The sequence below is a fragment of the Mesocricetus auratus genome, unplaced genomic scaffold (genome assembly GCF_017639785.1).
Source record: "Mesocricetus auratus isolate SY011 unplaced genomic scaffold, BCM_Maur_2.0 Super-Scaffold_100011, whole genome shotgun sequence".
NCBI lineage: Eukaryota > Metazoa > Chordata > Mammalia > Rodentia > Cricetidae > Mesocricetus > Mesocricetus auratus.
Window position 1 is genome coordinate 3711014 of NW_024429195.1, and position 18001 is coordinate 3729014.

Consider the following 18001-nt stretch of genomic DNA (forward strand, 5'->3'; position numbering starts at 1 on the left):
TGATGGGGGAAGTCCTGGGTATGTACTTATCTTATTGGTTGTTGAATAAAGCACTGTTGTCCAATAGGGAAGCAATATAGGTGGAACTAGGAGTTGAGAAGGATTCTGGAAAAGAGAGGCACAGAGTCACCATGTAGGACGCAGGAGAAGTAACATGCCTGGACCCTATTCTCCAGTAAGAGACACACTTATATTAGCAATTATAAGTTAAATACTTAAGTCAGAGCTAGCCAGTAAGTAACCAAACAAAGGCCATCAGCTTCATAATTAATATAGGATCTTGCGTGCTACTTGGGGGTTCAGATAGCTCGGCAGGGCCCAGGCGGTTGGCAGGAAGACTACATGTTACACTGGCCATCTTTCATAGCCAGTCAAGGCTTCCAGTGGTGACACTGAATTGCATTCAGTTAAGTTGTTGTTTGAGGGGGTCTCATGGAGATCCATAAACAACTCAGGCTGATATGAGAACAGATAGTCAGTCTCCAAAAGTTGACCCTGTGGTCCCACTACTGAGGACAACATCTGTAACGTGAGTTTTCTCTGGCCCTGCTAAGGTTTCTTATTTGCTAGCTCAATCTTAATTGTTATCTCATTTTTAATCATGTAAGTATTTCCATGTGGCCTTATCTTGCTGGAGAAAAGGTCTGGGACTCTGTCTCCCTTGTGGTCTATGTCGTTTCTGCTTGGTATCTCCGAAGAGAAGAGAAGAGAAGAGAAGAGAAGAGAAGAGAAGAGAAGAGAAGAGAAGAGAAGAGAGCAATTTCCTGCTTATCCCTACTTATATACTGATTCTGCCCTGCTAAGTCATTTCCTGCCTGGATCACATGGCAACTGCTCTTTACTACATTTCCCAGAATCCACCTCAACTCCTAGTCCCACCTATCTTGCTTCCCTATTGGCCAACAGTGCTTTATTCATCAACCAATAAGACAAACATATACACAGAACATTCCCCATCAAAAATCCACACAGCTCATTCAACTTTGAGAGGTTGAGCTGGTGTCTGCAGGGAACCTTTACCGCTATAGTCTATTCTCTTTGACTTGGGAAAGTATTCTACCGGCTATGAAAAGAGAAACCTGGACATCAATGCATCCACAAAACACTCAACCTGCAATCTCTCCTGCCTGTAATATGTACTGTGGCAGTGATGAAGCAGAACTTGTGTGACTGTCCAACCAATGTCTAGTTTAACCTGAGGCCCACACCATGAGAGGGTTAGCCCATTCCCTACACTATATGGATGGCCAGGAACCAGAGAAATGATTACTAATGACTACTAATGATATTCTGCTATACTTGTAGATCAATGCGTTGTCTAGTCATCAAAAAAGGTTTTCTACTGCAGCTGATGGGAGATGCTGCAGAGATCCACAGCCAGACATTCTGTGGAGAGTATAAATTGGAAGTTTCTATTGGGCCCCTGACCTCAGAGATAAGGGAACATGGCAGAAGATGGGGAGGAAAGGTTGTAGGACTCTCACCAGAAGAACATAGCTGATGGGAGATGTCATTCTGTAAATCTGTCTCTCTTATTGGTTGTTGAATAAAGCACTATTGGCCAATAGGGAAGCAAGATAGGTGGGACTAGAAGTCGAGGAGGATTCTGGGAAAGAGAGTCAGAGTCAGTCACGATGTAGGATGTCAGAGGAGTAAGAAGTCTGGACTCTTTTCTCTGGTAAGAGAAATATTCAGATTAGCAATTATGGGTTAACAATTAAGTCTGAGCTAGCCAATAAGAAATCATAGCAAATGGTCAACAGCTTCATAACTAATATAGCATCCTGTGTGTTATTTGGGGGCTGAGATAGCAGTGGGATCCAAGCGGCTGGTGAGAAGACTACATGTTACATTTGGTGTCAGAAGTGAGATATGAATTTCCACATAGAATGACAAAAGACGGAAAAGACACAGCGAGTGTGGATACTGTATGCTATTGTGTTGTCTTTTAATTGTTCAATAGCTAAAAAAGGAATAAAAACTGCTAAAATACACTTGATTATAAAAGCTGTTGAATTAATACAACTTATATCTTTTGAAAATGCCTTGATTTCAAAATTTAACTATAAGGGTATGTTACTTTGGAAAAGAGATTTCATTGTGTTTCCACAGAAAATGAAAAGCTGTGGATTCCTTCCAAACTAATATGTCTCTTGGAGACCTGCTCCTTTCTGAAGGGAAATAGAATGGGAGCAGATCTGAGGGGGGAAATGAGGTTGGGGAAGCTGGGAGGAGTGGAGGAAGGGGAAAATGTGGTTGGAACATATTGTATGAGAGAAGAATCTATTCTCAATTTTTTTTAAAAAAAAGGGAGAAGAGAAAAACAAAATAGCTTGTTGAAGAAAAAAATTTCAAACTAAAAACACTTTCTTCCTCTTCATACTGTCTCTAAAGGCAGTCCTCAGTTATTTATGCTGGTGGTACATTGTTAAAACAAAAATAAAAAAAAATTTAGAAACTAAAATTTGCATTGCAGGGACCCATGACTTGCCTTCCATTTTACTTTCTCCTCCCTTTTCCTTTTTGATTTTAAAGAAAATATCACGGTATTTAGTTTCAAAGCCCTCCACACCAAATAGTTTGACAGAGAACCTCTAAGTCTGCATATTAGAATAGTTAATGTTGAACTTCGTAGTTTTCTCCTGTCTATGAAGGGTGCACTGGAAGATGGGAACAGAGATGAATGGGAATAATAAAATTTACTAATCAGGTCTTGCATAATGGAAGCTTAGCTGCTTTCACAGTGCATATAATATGGGAGACAGGAAGCTAATTCTTAAAGAACACTGAGTCGGAAAACACTGAAATATTTTTTCCAGCAGTTTTTAAATAGACACTTATCCTTTAGCTTTTATCCTCCCTGAAAACAGCTATTTCTGGTGGTAGTTTTGAAGGCTTTGTATATGCAGCATGTACTGTACATAAATGTATTGTTGGCCTCAAAGATATTCCTGTGACTTTCTTGCTCAATTATATTCATACAAAAGGAGAGGGTTGCATGTCATCTGACAATTAATTCCAATTTGATGCATTTGGGACATTTAACATAATTCATTTAGATTATTGACAGACATCCAAAATCATAACTTTTATCCCAGGGGAAAAATAAGAATTGGGAAAACTCAGAGAAATACATGATTTTATGTTATACAAGTCTCTCATTGAATTTCCCTGTCTACACAAAGAAAATGTCTTCCTAGTTTCCACTATGCTCAATGTTCCTCCCTTCTTCCATTCCTTTTATGTCTATTTGGAATGAAAACATAGCCCTTGCACAGGTTTTAGAAGAAGAAGAAAACAGCACTAAGAAAAATGTGGAAAACTTGAGTTAGTCACCGTATTTTATTCCATTTTGAACTTGGTGAACCCATTGATACCCTGAAAAGTTTTTGGAAATGCTAAGAAGTTCACGGGCAAATAGACTGCATTAATACAGCAGTGAAAATAGCATTGGTTTAAAAATGACAGCACTTTGGGCAGCAGATCAGTACCCATCCCAAGTATACACACGGACTTTGGACTCCCATAGAACAATGTGAGGTGCACTCTCACCCTGAACTCTTGGGGAAGGGTCTAGGCCCTGCCCTATATGAAATGACAGACTATGGACACCCCCATGGAGGGCCTCACCCTCCCTGGGGGAATGAGGGGATAAGGGGGGGATTTGGGGGAGGGCACGGGAGGAGGGGAGGGAATGGGAGAGGGACCTGGAACTGACTTGTGAAGCAACCTCGTTTCTTATCTAAATTTAAACTGGAAAATAAAATATAAAAAAAATTAAAAACAAAACAAGCAAAAAAAAAATGACAGCGCTTAAGGGTTCCTGAAAACCCGGAGTTGCTTCTTAGGGCAGTTTGTAGATAATATCCTCCAAATTTTCTACAGATAATTAAACTGGGTCATGCCACATGAGAGTAAAATTAAAATGAGGTTGGAACCATGAATGGAAGAGGAATTTTAGAAAGACAAATCGGTGTGATTTTGTGTGAGAGAAGTCTAGAAACATTAACCTGCACGTGATCCACTCCAAATCTGAGTAAAGGTGAGGATTACTTTTGGAATTGTTTGTTGACAAAGACTAATTCAATTTTCCGAGGCCTTTTTTGTGTTTACCCTAAAATTCACCATGCACAAGCACAAGATCCGTGTTGTTCTCCCAGTAATAAGTTAATGAACCGGGCAAGTAACCTGTCCATTGGGCAAGACGTCTGGAGGACCCTGTCCCCCTCGCTCTGCCATCTCCAGTGGTTCCGCGGGACTCTGCTTGCTTCCTTAACTTGTTCTGTTTCATCACCCAGCTCTTTCCTGCTCTCATTTTGGCACAGTTTTTGTTTGTCATCTGCCTAAGTCACTGTAGTTTCTTTCTGAAAAGCTCTGCGTAACTTTAGTCTCCACCTTGCGGTTCGTCGCACCATCACCGGATTTCCCTATTTGAAAAGTAGAAATAGGACCCAATTGTTATCTGGAGCAAACTATCAAAATTCCTTCTGATATTATCCCTTGTTTTTGCTTCCCAACCCCATTTATACTTATTATTATTAATTAAATTGATTTATTTATTTTACATTCTAACGGTAGTTTGCTCTCCCTCCTCTGCTCCCATTTCCTCCCTCCAAACCCATCTCTAATCCACTCCTCTGTTTCTCTGCAGAAAAGGGGCAGGCCTCCCAAGGGTGTCAAAAGAGCATGGCATAGCATGTTTAGTTATGACTAGGCTCCTCTCCTTCTATAAAGCTGTGCTAGATAACCCAGTATGTGGAATAAGTTCCTGGAAGTCAGCCAAAGCATTAGGGACAGGGCTTGCTCCCACTACTAAGAGTCCCACATATAGATCAAGCTACACAACTGTCACACACACACATACATTAAAGGACCTAGGTTGGTCCAGTGCAGGATGCCTGGCCGTCAGTCTAGAATCTGTGAGCTCCTATGAAGCCAGGGTAGTTGTTTCCGTGGGTTCCCTTGTGATGACCTTGACTCCTCGTCCTGGCTCATACAGTCCTTCCTCCCTTTCTTTAACAGGATTCCTTGAGTTCGTCCCAGTGTTTGGCTGTGGATCTCAGCATCTGTTTCCATCAGTCACTGGATGCAGGCTTCCTGATGACCATTAGGGTAGTCACTTATCTAATTATAGGAGATGGCCAGATCAGGCTGCGTATCTGCTATCACTAGGAGTCTTAGCTGGGGTCATACTTTTGGATCCGTGGGAGCATCCCTTGTACCAATTTTCTACCTGACCCCAAAATGCAACCCTCATCAAGACCACTTCCCCAACTTCCCCAACCCAATCTCTCATGTTCCCATCCCTGTTGGCCCCCAGTCTACCTAGCGGATCTCTTCTATTTCTCTTTCTCTTTCCCAGGGAAATTCACTTGTCCCCATTCCACTGCAAACCCTCCTTGCTACACATCCTCTCTAGGGCTGTGGTTTGTAGCATGGTTGTCCTTTACTTTACTGCTAATACCTACTTATGAGTGAGTACATAGCATGTTTCTCTTTCTGGTTCTGGGCTATCTCGCTCAGTATGATTTTTTTCTAGTTCCACCCATTTGTCTTCCCATATCCTGATGTTATTGTTTTTTAACAGCTGAGTAGTACTCCACTGTGTAAATGTACCACATTTTCTTTATCCATTATTTGATTGAGAGGCATCTAGAGTGTTGCCAGGTTCTGGCTATGATGAATAACACTCCTATGAACATAGTTGAGCAAGTGACGTTGTGGAAAGTTTGAGCATTCTTTGGATATATGCCCAAGGGTGGTATAGCTGGGTGTTAAGGTAGATTGGTTCCCATCAAAATTTCAGCACAATCTTTACAGACCTTAAAAGAACAATATTTAACTTTATGTGGAAAAAAAGCTCAGGATAGTGCAAACCACCCTGTACTATAAAGGAACTTCTTAAGGCATCACCATCCCTGATTTCAAGCTCCACTACAGAGCTACAGCAATAGAAACAGCATGGTATTGACATAAAAACAGACAAGGTGGATCAATCGAATTGAAGACCCTGGCATAAATCCACACACCCATGGACACCTGACTTTTGACAAAGAAGCCTAAGTTATACAATGGGAAAAAGAAAGCATTGTCAACAAATGGTGCTACCACAACTGTATAAGGGCATGCAGAAGACTGCAAACAGATCCATATTTGTCACCCTGCACAAAACTCAAGTCTAAGTCGATCAAAGGCCTCAACATAAATCATTACACTGAACCATTTATAATTGTACATTAACCTATTTACAGTGTTACCTTGTCCCTCAAATGTTCTTTCAAATATATATATATATATATATATCAATCTATATACGTATTTCCTTGCACTTAGAATTTTCTTCCCTCAGTTTCTCCTAAAAAGTTTTGATCTATTCTACCTGACCTGGCTAACTATCCCTGCCCCTCAGGATCCTCCCCAGCAACACCTGTCCTGTACTTCTTTGCTGTATCATTGTACTTTTAGTCCATGTGTTTATACTACGTCCAATAGAAATTATAACACTCATTTGCATGACTGTCCCTCTTCCTACACTGTGTGGCTCAAGAATCGAAGCCTTTTCATTGTGTACAGACACCTCACGGTATTTTTCTCAAATGCTACATGCATGAATGAATGAATTGATAAATCAAAGTTCTCATGACGCCAAGACAAAGATATTTAGAGACTTGTCCAGACATATTTCTATGAGTCAGGGGCAGGCAGGTCCAAGAATAGATTCTGGTACCTCCCATTCCTTTGTGTTCCCTTGAGTCCCAGACTATGAGTTGCTGTTTAATTAACAGGAAATATAGAATTCTCCTTTTTTAAAAATATTACCCCATAAGAAAATACCCACTGTATTCCACTGTCTGGATTTTAAAAGTAAAAATGGCTCTTGATGGTTTCCTGGCACTTGGGGAAAAGATTATTTCATCCCAGGCACAATGTGCTTAGAATAGACTCTACAGTCCTGGCATTTAAATAGGGAATTAAACTAAAAATGTCTTAAGCAACTCAACAAAAAGCTAATATCAATCATTGAGTGACCTCCTCTCCCTCTTCCTCTTCTCCCTTTTCTCCTCATCCTACAGCAGATCATTTGTTTATCAGTTTTCTTTCTTAGAATTAAAGACGTTAGAGGTCTGTCTGGTCATTTAACTAGTTGAGTCTACAAGGTCAGGAACACACACACACACACACACTTCAAAGTGGTATACATCAACATCTTCTTGAGTCATTAAATATGCTTGTAAAAATCTAATAATACAGCTTTATAATAAAACTTTGATTTGTGGAATCTTTTATTGCTTTGTTTAAGCTGTAGTAAAAATGCTTGGTTTCACCATTCCGTTTTCATACATATACACGTCACTACCTTCTCTTCTAATCAGGGGTCCCCCTCTGAGACGTTATTGCTGTCAACTTGACAGGTAGAATCACCGGGGACATCTGCCTCTGGCCACACCTGTGGAGAGTCTTGATTATAGAAAAACTGCCTACTGTGGGCATTACCGTTCCCCAGCTGGGATACTGAGCCACATCGTTGGAGAAAGGAAATGGAGCAGCAGCTTTCTCCAGGCTCTCCCCCCTGCCTTCCTGATGGTGAATATGATGTAGCCCGCTGCCCCCAAGATCCTGCTGCTCGACTGTCCCATCATAACAGACTGAAACCTCTCACTGTAAGTCAAAACAGACCGTTTGTCCTTTAAGTGGCCTTTTCCATGGCATTTTATCCCAACAAATAGGAAAAATAACTAAGATGGCATCACCCGTTACCTTTCTCCACATCACCTGATTTCCTTTCCGGCTCGTTCCTTTCCTTTCTCTGAGGTAGTCCCACTTAGAGAAAACTCTCTCCTCTTCTTGCAAAAAAAAAATGTGCTACCACCCAAAAAAAAAAAAAAACCCGCAATATTATCATACGATTTTCACTGTTCTACAGAGCACAAATTTCCAGGAAGCAAAATTACAATTTCTCTGAAGAAGAGTATGAACAGTAACCGGCATCGTAATCCCCACCCCCACCCACGCTGGCTAACATGATGGTAATGTGACACGAGCTAGACTCATTTAGGAAGCAGGAATCTCAATGGAGGAAACGGCTACATAAAGATCGGCTTGTAGAGCATTGTGTTTATTAGCAATTGATGTGGGAAGGCCCCGCCCATTGTGGGCGGTGCTACCTCTGGGTAGGTGGTCCTGATGTGTAGAAGAAGGCAGACTGCACAAGCCAGGAGTAGCAAGCTTATAGGCAGTGCCCCTCCATGACTTCCGATACTGTCCAAAGATGCCTGTCTTGAGTTCCTATCCTGACCTCCTACAATGGTGTTCTATGATGTGGGAACAGAAGATGAAATAAACCCTTTACTCCCAAAGGTGGTTTGGGTCCTGGTGTCTATCACAATAGGAACCCTAACTAGAACATCCCCAAATATGTAAATAATCATACAAAATTCCAGGGAACTATTTGCAATGCATGTATCTTAACGCTTTCATTTCCCTAAGTCTCAAAGGGTAAAAGCAACACACATTTAGTTTAAAATTTGTGTCATTTAAATTTTATTATTGTTTCTGTAGAAATGTCTGTAGAGATAGCTCAAGAATTAGACTGCAAAGCACTGAACGGAAATTTCAAAGTCTGATATTTTAGATTGGATTTACCATTGATCTGCACGGCAACTCTCCTCTTTCTTTGTAAGGTTTCCCTGCCATCACTGTTCCTTACACCATCTCTTCTTCTGGCTTCAATCCTTTGTTTCTGACGCTCACAGCCTGAATGTTTCCTGGAGGACAGAGCTCCTAGGAACAGGCTTTAGTTGCCTACTCTTAAGTGCCTTTCATTGAAAGAAGGACAACTCTCCTGAAAACCATGCCAGTAAGATTCTCCATTCTGTTAAATGTCACCACAGAGAACACAACCACCCACCTAAAGGGGAAAGATGGCCAGTAATGCTGTGACTCACAGTTCCCAGATTACTCTGGACTGAGCCATTGAGGGGGTATCTTGCAGAAGAGGGGAGGATCTGATCAGTCGGGAGGTTAAGGCGTGGCTACAAGGAGCTAATCCAGGAAGGGTTTTCAAGTGAAATTTCAAGGCTGACTCAGTCTGACAGGGTGGAGAATTTGAAGATGATGGTCATAGTAGAGGCCATTGAAACGTTATCCATGCAGCTAGGGCACCTAACACACTCTCCGTGCAGCTAGGGCACATAACACACTCTTATGCACGTATCTGTCAGGTTACAGGAAGACAGGGATGAGCATTGTTGCTAAATTGAACAGCAGAAATAATGTGATAATCCGGATTTTTATCTTGGGCTCCGAACTTAAGACCCAGTGCTTGTCAAGAATATTTTTCAGTCCCAATTTCTGTCTTTTATTATTTTACATGCACCAATTATGTCACCAGGGAACTGTTTAGAAGGTATATTTGATGGGCAAAGTAGCAATAAAATAATTTTAACTATTCATTCTCAAGGAAGAACCAAGAAACATAAAAACATTGATGAACAAATGTGTATTTGTTTGAAAGGTTTAAGAGTCATAGACAGTAGATAACCGTAAGGAAACAGTGTCTTCCAGACACACAGTAGGGCAACTATGCATACAAACTCAAGGCAGTTATGACGGTATGCACAAGAATGTGCATGCTCAAGCCAGACCAAACTCTAGCATTCCCCTAGCTGAGGAGCTATTGGCAACTGATAGCTGCCAGTAGAGGGAGATCAACTAGACCATGTTTCAATGAATGGCCACAAATCAAAGAGTGTATAGACAGTACAAATCTGACTCCATGGGTTTTATTTTGCTTTTAGAAAGTCATAGAGTTGGGTGGGTAGAGTAGGGGGATGGATCTTGGAGGAGTTGGGAGAAGGGTATTGAATATACTCAAAATATATTGCACAAAATTCTCAAAATACTAATTGAAAAAAATAAGAGGAAAAAATAAAAGTTAATGACATTTTGTGACAGGTATTGCTAGAGTCATTTTTCCTATATAAAACCAGATTATATGTAATATCAAATATAAAATCAGCTCAATGAATACTAATACAGTGACTAAGAGTAATGTCTCTCTCTCTCAAGTTTAACACTGTACATTTCAATGTTCTAGAAACTCCAGTAAAATAATGAATCATCATTTTTAATGTCTTTTAATACTATTAAGTCATTCTGAAATTGGCCAGCCAAAGCATGTCTGATATCACTACTCCACTATGCAACTCAATAACAGCTTCACTTTGACCTACGTTACGATTCATTTAAAATATTTTGCTTTAAATTATTGGAAGGATTTCTTTCATTTATCCAGTGTTTCTCTATAGACTCCCCGTTTAATGATCACTCTGGTGTCATGTGAGAAGGAAGCATTTTGCTTTCAGACGCCAATCACTTTACACTGACCCAAGTGTCAGGACATATGCCTACATGGGTTTAATTATTGAGCAGAGAAATTATGGGTAGTTTTAGATTCCTTTATCAAATCAGTACAGTTCAGTTCACTTAGCAGAATGAAGACTGGAGGTCTGGGAGGTGTTGCCTTCAGCTGGCCGCAGGAGTGGGAGAGAGTGCCACTAAATTACTTGCTGTAAAATAACTAGAGAAATCGTGTTCATGGGAATGGTTCAATGTGCTTGGCTGAGCCTTGGCTTGGAGGGTTTGATCAAAAGAAATGACACCACATACTGGTAGAAATTATAGTAGACTGCTACATTACAATCTCCAGATTCTAGGAACAGAATGATACAGTATGACCAAACTATCTTGTTCTGTAATTATTTTAATCTTTTCTGTGTTGTTATAAATGGTTTCTTTTTTGTCAAATTCACTCTGCGTTTTAAAATCCGCTTACAGCTCAAGTTTGATGCTTCTCTTAAACTGTTCTGCATTCTTTACAGATAGCATCCCCTTGGTCCCTACCCATACAAAACCACATTTAGCAGCCCTGTTATCCTCTGAAGTAAAGGAAAAGGGGCAGAGGAGTGACAGAATCTTTGGGGATGAGAATACTTAAAGCCTTAAATGCCTTTTATTGAATTTCTATAATTTTTCTACAACATGATTCATTTTATTACTGAAAAAAGACATGAATAATGCATTATTTCAATTTCTTTAGAAGAAAGCATAAATCACCTCAGACTCTAAAACAAATCATGTCAGTGACTAAAGAAGAACTTTAAGCACAATTTTCAGGCTCCTCAGTTTTACTAGAAAAGCTTTCCTTCTTTGACCATTTCACCCACCATTTTTATAACGACTGCTCTGATTTCAACTCACACATTAGAGTGCTGAGTAATATAATCAGGCTTGCAAGCCACTAAGTGCGGAAAACCCTTGGAGGGATGCTTCAATTATACAGGGCACTTCGGGAAATTTCAAGACATTAAGCTATAGACACATCCTCAAGAGGAATTTAATAGAGCAATTTACACATCACTAGAACAACGACTCTCAGATCTTCAGCTACCAGTGTTCTTTCTGTCTGTACGGGACGTGGATGGGATGTCTGTTACAGAGGCCACACAGTTGTGGGTTCACTATCAGTTTAAGCCATGTTTTCTTTTCTTTTTTTTTTATAAGTAATTCTTTATTTTCGTGTAATTACATTGGCATGTGCCCTGCATGTATTTCTAATTACAGGCAGGTGTGAGCTGCCGTGTGGGTGCTGGGAATTGAACCCAAGTCCTCTGGAAGAGCAGCCAGCACTCTTAACCACTGAGCCATCTCTCCAGCTCCCAACCATGTTTTATTTTCTATAATACCCACAAGCAGGTTATCTGAATTATATTTATTTGATGAGAAAGAGATACCATTTTGTAGTATTTATGAAGCCTATATTAAAGTATAAGGGCAACTAAACTTGTAACAGTGCCCACTCAGAAATAGTGTCAGAGACAGAAAACTGAAACACTTTAATAAGTGCTACTTTCCCCCAACAAACTATGTGTTATTTATATAAAGAATTTAAAAATACTATAAATAATACAAATTCCTCAATATATATATCTGGAAGTACCTGCCCCCACAAGGACTCACATCTAAAAACCTTTTAAACATTCTAACAAGGTCAAAGAATTATATTTAGAAGCCCCACGTTGAACTTTTTTTTTCCAGCAATCCAGGAAGATGAACCCTCTGATGCTTTAGGAGAAATGTAAAATGTTCGTCTTCACACAGCGTAATTTATGTAAAGGCTGGTTTAATACCTTTACCACCTGGTTAGCCCTGTGGTTGGCTCACCAGCCCAGTCGCTCACATGAATCGCAGGTAGCTTTTAGCATTCTAGGAGAGGGGCTGTCTGTACCCCACGTCTCAGGACTCAGACCTCGTTTCCTGCGAATTACTCCTCTGACAGCTAATTTCCTAAGGGAAGGATGACAGAGTAGGGAACCAGACAGTGACAATGGAGATCAAGAGCTAAGCCTGAAGGACAAGGGCAGTGAAGATGGTGGCTGTGGAGAGAAAGGGGGAAATCCTGTCCTCAGATGATGAGTCTAAAAAGAACTTTCTGTTCCTCCAACCCTCCCAGCGCTCAACTCCCAAGCTGAGCCAGAAGAAAAGCATCCGAGCACTATGCCTTTTGTCCTTCCTGTCTCCCCAGGAATGCTGAAGAGGTATGGTTCACTCGAGCTGCCATGGGATTGAGGAAAGATGTCTTGGAAAAAGTCAGCACATCTGGAAGTCTTCGCAGACACCAGAATAAACTCCCCTCCTGTTTGGTTCTTCTCATCTGTTGTGTGAGATAACGGGAACAGACTACTTTCGCATAGTAAAGGGTTTTTACTCATTTAAAACAGCTATTCACTTATAGCTAGTTTCTATGAAACAAAATATGATTTATGTAAATGTGATGGGAAGCCCGAAGTCCATTTGATTGCAATTGGCACTTCATTTGCATAATTATGTCTACATTTGTTCATCTTGACTGGTTTTCTAACCACCCCCCCCCACACACACACTTTAAATGAAGACATAGCCATCACTTGCGATCCAAAAGAGGTAGACAGCAGACAGATTCTCCAGGAATGCTGTTTAAACACCGAATCTCCTAGAGAGTACTGGGGGCTAGGGATCAGGTTAAGGAACAAATGGATTGAAGGACTAAGGGGACCAATTCCAGCAGTGACCAGTAGAGATGACTCAAAGTCTGTATGATACAAGTGACCTGAGTTCTTAGTGGGTAGGCTAGAATGAGTTTGGAAAGATCCTATAATCTCATGCTAAGGCAAATGCTTTGTGATGTCTGAAAACACGTCTGTGAACAGAGTTTATCTGCACTCTAGTTCTAATAAACTAGAGTGTGTAGGCTCATTTTGTGGGTTCAGGGTGATCAAGATGATTAAAGTTTTGCTGAAAACTGGAATTCACAGGGTCCAGAGTAAATGTAGCTGTGTTCGTTGGGATGACTTGTTAAACTCAACACCCAGTTGTAGCGTGCCATGCCTTACTTCTGGGCAGTAGGATGGATTTCCTGACAATGCACATCCTATACCACATGTGTATGTGGCTGTTTTGTAAAGTATCTACCTTATCCCGAAACACAGATTTATCAGAAACCAATTCACAGGCTAAATTATTTATTTCATTGTACACTAATAATTCCTTACATGGAAATATTATCATTTAAATTTATTTAGCATTTTAGAACAAATAAATGGACCTTTATTATAGAGAGTTTCATTTACAGCCTTCACATGTTTACTCTTGCCTAAGCAATGGAGTGATAGCTCTCCACAATGACTTTTGTAGTATAGTTGGTTCTAATAGAAGCATTGGTCTAGTGGTTTTCCCATTTCATGTAAACATGTTGAAACACTTGAGGAATACAGCTTTCAAGTGATCAGAATTCCACTAAAATTCTAACCATCCCACACAGACTTAATAAAATTATTTCCTTTCTTTGGAAAAGAATTCTTTCTTGTTCATTGAACGCCTACTTACCCTTGGTTTCTTTTATTAGTCAAGAACAATTTGCACTTTTATAGCCTGAAGCATTACCTACTTACGCTGTACTAGTTGTTATGCACTTCGTGGTGGCTCACAGGAAAATGTGTTGAATTACTAACCCCATATCTAAAAAAAAATATAGCTTTATTGATCTTATTTGAAAATAGAGTCTTTGTGGATTCAGTCTGTTTGAGACCAGGTCATTCGGATGGGTGTTGTCTGATATTATATTACTGTCCCCGTAAAAGGGGAAAATGTGAGTCCAAGCACAGATGTGCCATAGAGATGTAGATAGGAAGAGATAACACACTCAAGGATGGAGGGTTGGGGTGAGCTATCTACAAATGAATGGAGGCAGGATGAAGGGCAAGCCACAGGGCTAGAGAAAGAGGTCAGAAAGGATTCCTTTTTTAGAGGAAGAACAGTTTTGTTTTCTCTTGTTATTTGAGCCTTGATTTTGGTTCACTAACAATGTCTATTCTATAAGCTAACCAGCTTGTAGTATTTTGTTAGGGCAGTCCCAGAAAAATGAATACTAATCACAACTTGGGTGAGATTTTGATTTTAATTAATTAGAGGAATGTCTCTGTATGATTTTCCTGGCAAAATACCACAGTCCCAAGTTGGTTAATGTCTTGAACAAAATTTAAATGAATCACCCAGCTGGGAACTGCTGTCTTGGCTCCTTCGGCCCTGCTGGCATTTCTCTCCAGATAAGAGAACCAGCAGAAGGACCATAAAGCAAAACAAATTGGACTACATAAACTAAATTTGAAACAACCTCAAAACGACAGATATTTTGTTTCAAAGATCCGTGAGGAATGGTTTGTACTATAGACAGAATGAAGAACATAGCCACGAGTAAGATATGTTCTTCTCTTCAAAGAATGAAGTTTGCCCCATCAAAAGCAATCAGGGTAGAGATAATCCGTTTCATTGTAGCTTTATTAATGATATCTATACTTCACATAGATAATGATTTTTGTTACTAGGTGTAAATAATTTTAAAGAGCTAAGGGACTCCCAGCTATGTTAATAGCTATAATTTGACATTCAATAAATATGAGTATAAGAGAGTATCCTAATTGCAGGTTGGTTATGTAAAGTTACTTCTCCACTAGGGAAGAGACAGAAATGAAAATGCTCATTGGGTACCTCTAGTTCTCTTCTTTTATGTAAGAGAGTATGACTGCTAAGTAGAATGTCACTGCTTATAGAGGATGCCATTGTTGCTCTAGAAAACACTTGCCTTCTGATTTGAGAAGAAAAAAAATTGAGCGTTGTCTACTTAATATCCAAGTGAGTGCCTGTGTTCACTGTTCCCTTTAATTTGGGGGACGGAATTTACTTTAGCTAATTCTCCATCCTACCCTTTGCCTCTTCCTTCCTTCCCATACCAGCCCCTTTCTACCTGGATGCTTTGTGTCCTTCCCAGCCAAGCCCTGTTTTGTCAGTATTTCTTTTCAACCCTCTTGTGGTTGCCTTTCTAAGTTTCTGGACTTTGCATTTACTTCCATTTCTAGGCTCCTACTTCCAGTACTCACCGAATCTGACTTGAATTCGTAATAAAAAAAATTCCAGAGGCTGTCAACTAAGCAAAGGTTTGTGTGGCTTAAGTGTTTGGTCCCTAAAACCCACCTGACATAAGAGAGGAACTTGGGTACCCCAGTTCCCCCCATCATACTGAATAAAATTTAATTCCGAGTTAATTTTCTTTCCCATTATGACATTAGTGGAACTTCCTCCCAAGATGACCCATGATGCTCATAATAAACTGTTAAGGTTGGGTTTTGCAACATTTAACTTTTCTAAACTTTCATTTATTGATTTCTGGGGTGCTGCTGGTCAACTAGGCACAGCTTTCAGCGCTTTCATTCTTAAAGATGAGGAGTGACGTGGGAAGAAAATGGTTCTTCTAGACACCAATAGTTAGTATGTTATTAACATTTTCTCTAGTCTGATTCATATTTAATATTAGTTCTTTGTCATCCAAAGCAGGGAAGAGCCTAGAAGAAGCCTCCCTACCACATAAAAATTGCACTTTCAACAGTGGTCTTATAGGGCACATGAGCCAGTCAAAGATGGCACTGAGGGGAAGTCAAGAGAGCAGGTCCTGAGTTGCTTACAAAAAAAAGATGCCTAAGAGTGGAATTGCTGGGTCTTGTGGTAGATTAATTCCCATTTTTCTGAGGAATCTCCATACTGATTTCCAAAGAGGCTGTACGAGTCGGCACTCCCACCAGCAGTGGAAGAGTGTTCCCCTCTCTCCACATCCTCTCCAGCATAAATTGTCTTCGATGTTTTGGATTTTAACCATTCTGACAGGGGTAAGATGGTATCTCAGAGTTCTTTTGATTTGCATTTCCCTGATGGCTAAGGATGTTGAGCACTTTCTTAAGTGTCTCTTGGCCGGGGGTAGAATAGGGGGAAGAGGGAATCATAGGTTAGAAGACAGATCAGGCACCAGAGTGACCTCTAGTGATCTAAAGGGATAGCACCAATTGGCAAGCTAAGCAATAGTGGAGAGACCACCTCGAATGCCCATTCCTGATAATGAACTTGATGTCTATAACCATCCGGGAGCCTTCATCCAGTGACTGATGGAAGCAGAGGCAAACACGCACAATTAAGCACTGAACTATCAGAGCTATCCAGTAAGAAACAAGCAAGGCCAACAGCTTCATAATTAATATAGCCTCCTGTGTGTTCATTTGGGACTGGTGCGGCTCTGGAGCCAGGCTGGCGGGAAGGCGTCTCTCGAGGAAAAGGCTTCCCTTTACAGATAATAATAATAAAAAAAGATTATTGGTTGCCTAGATCGAACCAGATGAGGTCACTGCATGAATAGCTCCCGTTCACTAGACAAAGCCTAGTTTGCCTAGGCACATGAAAGGCTGACCTTTAAAACCCTTGGCTGGCTGTTTTCCAACTCAGCTGTTTTCTTACCTTTAAGAGGTGCTTACTGTGGGACAATAAGTGAGTTCCTGCTTGACTAGAGTCCCTGCTGATTGTCTCCAGGATCCTGGGAGCTGGGAAATGGGCAAGCAGTGCACTTACCTTTTCTTAGACCCAGCTCAGGCTTCCATGGTTGGGCTAAGACCCTGCAATGGTCTTTGTCCCAGACGAGGCATAATGTTCCAGAGTAACATGAAGCACGTGCATTGAACTGAGAACAGAATGCAGCTCTCACATGACTGTTAATGAGCCCGGTGCTTGCAGTGTGTGGTGAGCCCTGACACACAGGATATGTCCATCGCTTGCTTCATGCCAAAAGTGCAATGCAGTACTCGCCACACCTTTTCCCGGTTCCCACACTACTACCTTCCTGAAGTCAGTCATGTATCTTCTGCCATCATCTTTGTAAGTTCTCTTTCCTGTTCTACCCCCATCCCTCACCCAACAAGCCTTATCTAGACAGAGGGGTGACCTGAACAAGAGAGATTATCTTAGCAGGTTTGAAATCTGGTTGTCTTGATTAAGTAATTGGTGAAATACCAAATACATATAGGCTCCAATTCCCCTCTTTACATTTAATTCTTATACAAATCACATCAGAAAGGTTGTTATTCAGATTGAAAATTCACTAATGCTCTAAGAAATTCTGCAATTTCCATTATGTAGACAAAGTCAAACTGTTTTCAGAGTACTCAGACTTGAATCTTGATTTCCACATAAGGATTTGCATTGATGCTGAAAATTTCCACGCAATGGAAATTTTAGTATGTTAAGCAATTGAGATGATATGAAGTAGTAAGCACGGATATGCAATAAACGACGTCTTGCAAGGCTGGCTGTGTAGCATTGCAGCAGAGCTCTAGACTGCATATGTGGAAACTTTAGACTTGTCTCCTACACTACAAACAGACATCTGCATTATGAACAAATGAGCAAAAGCAGCAAAGGACTTTTTAAGACCCAGAGAGGGTTCAGCAGTTAAGAGCACTAGCTGCTCTTCCAGAGGGTCTGGGCTTGGTTTGCACACCCACATGGTGATTCCAGTCTCAGGGGTTGTGATTCCCTCTTATGCTCACCACAGGCAACTGCGTGCACACAGTTTGCCTACAAACAAGGT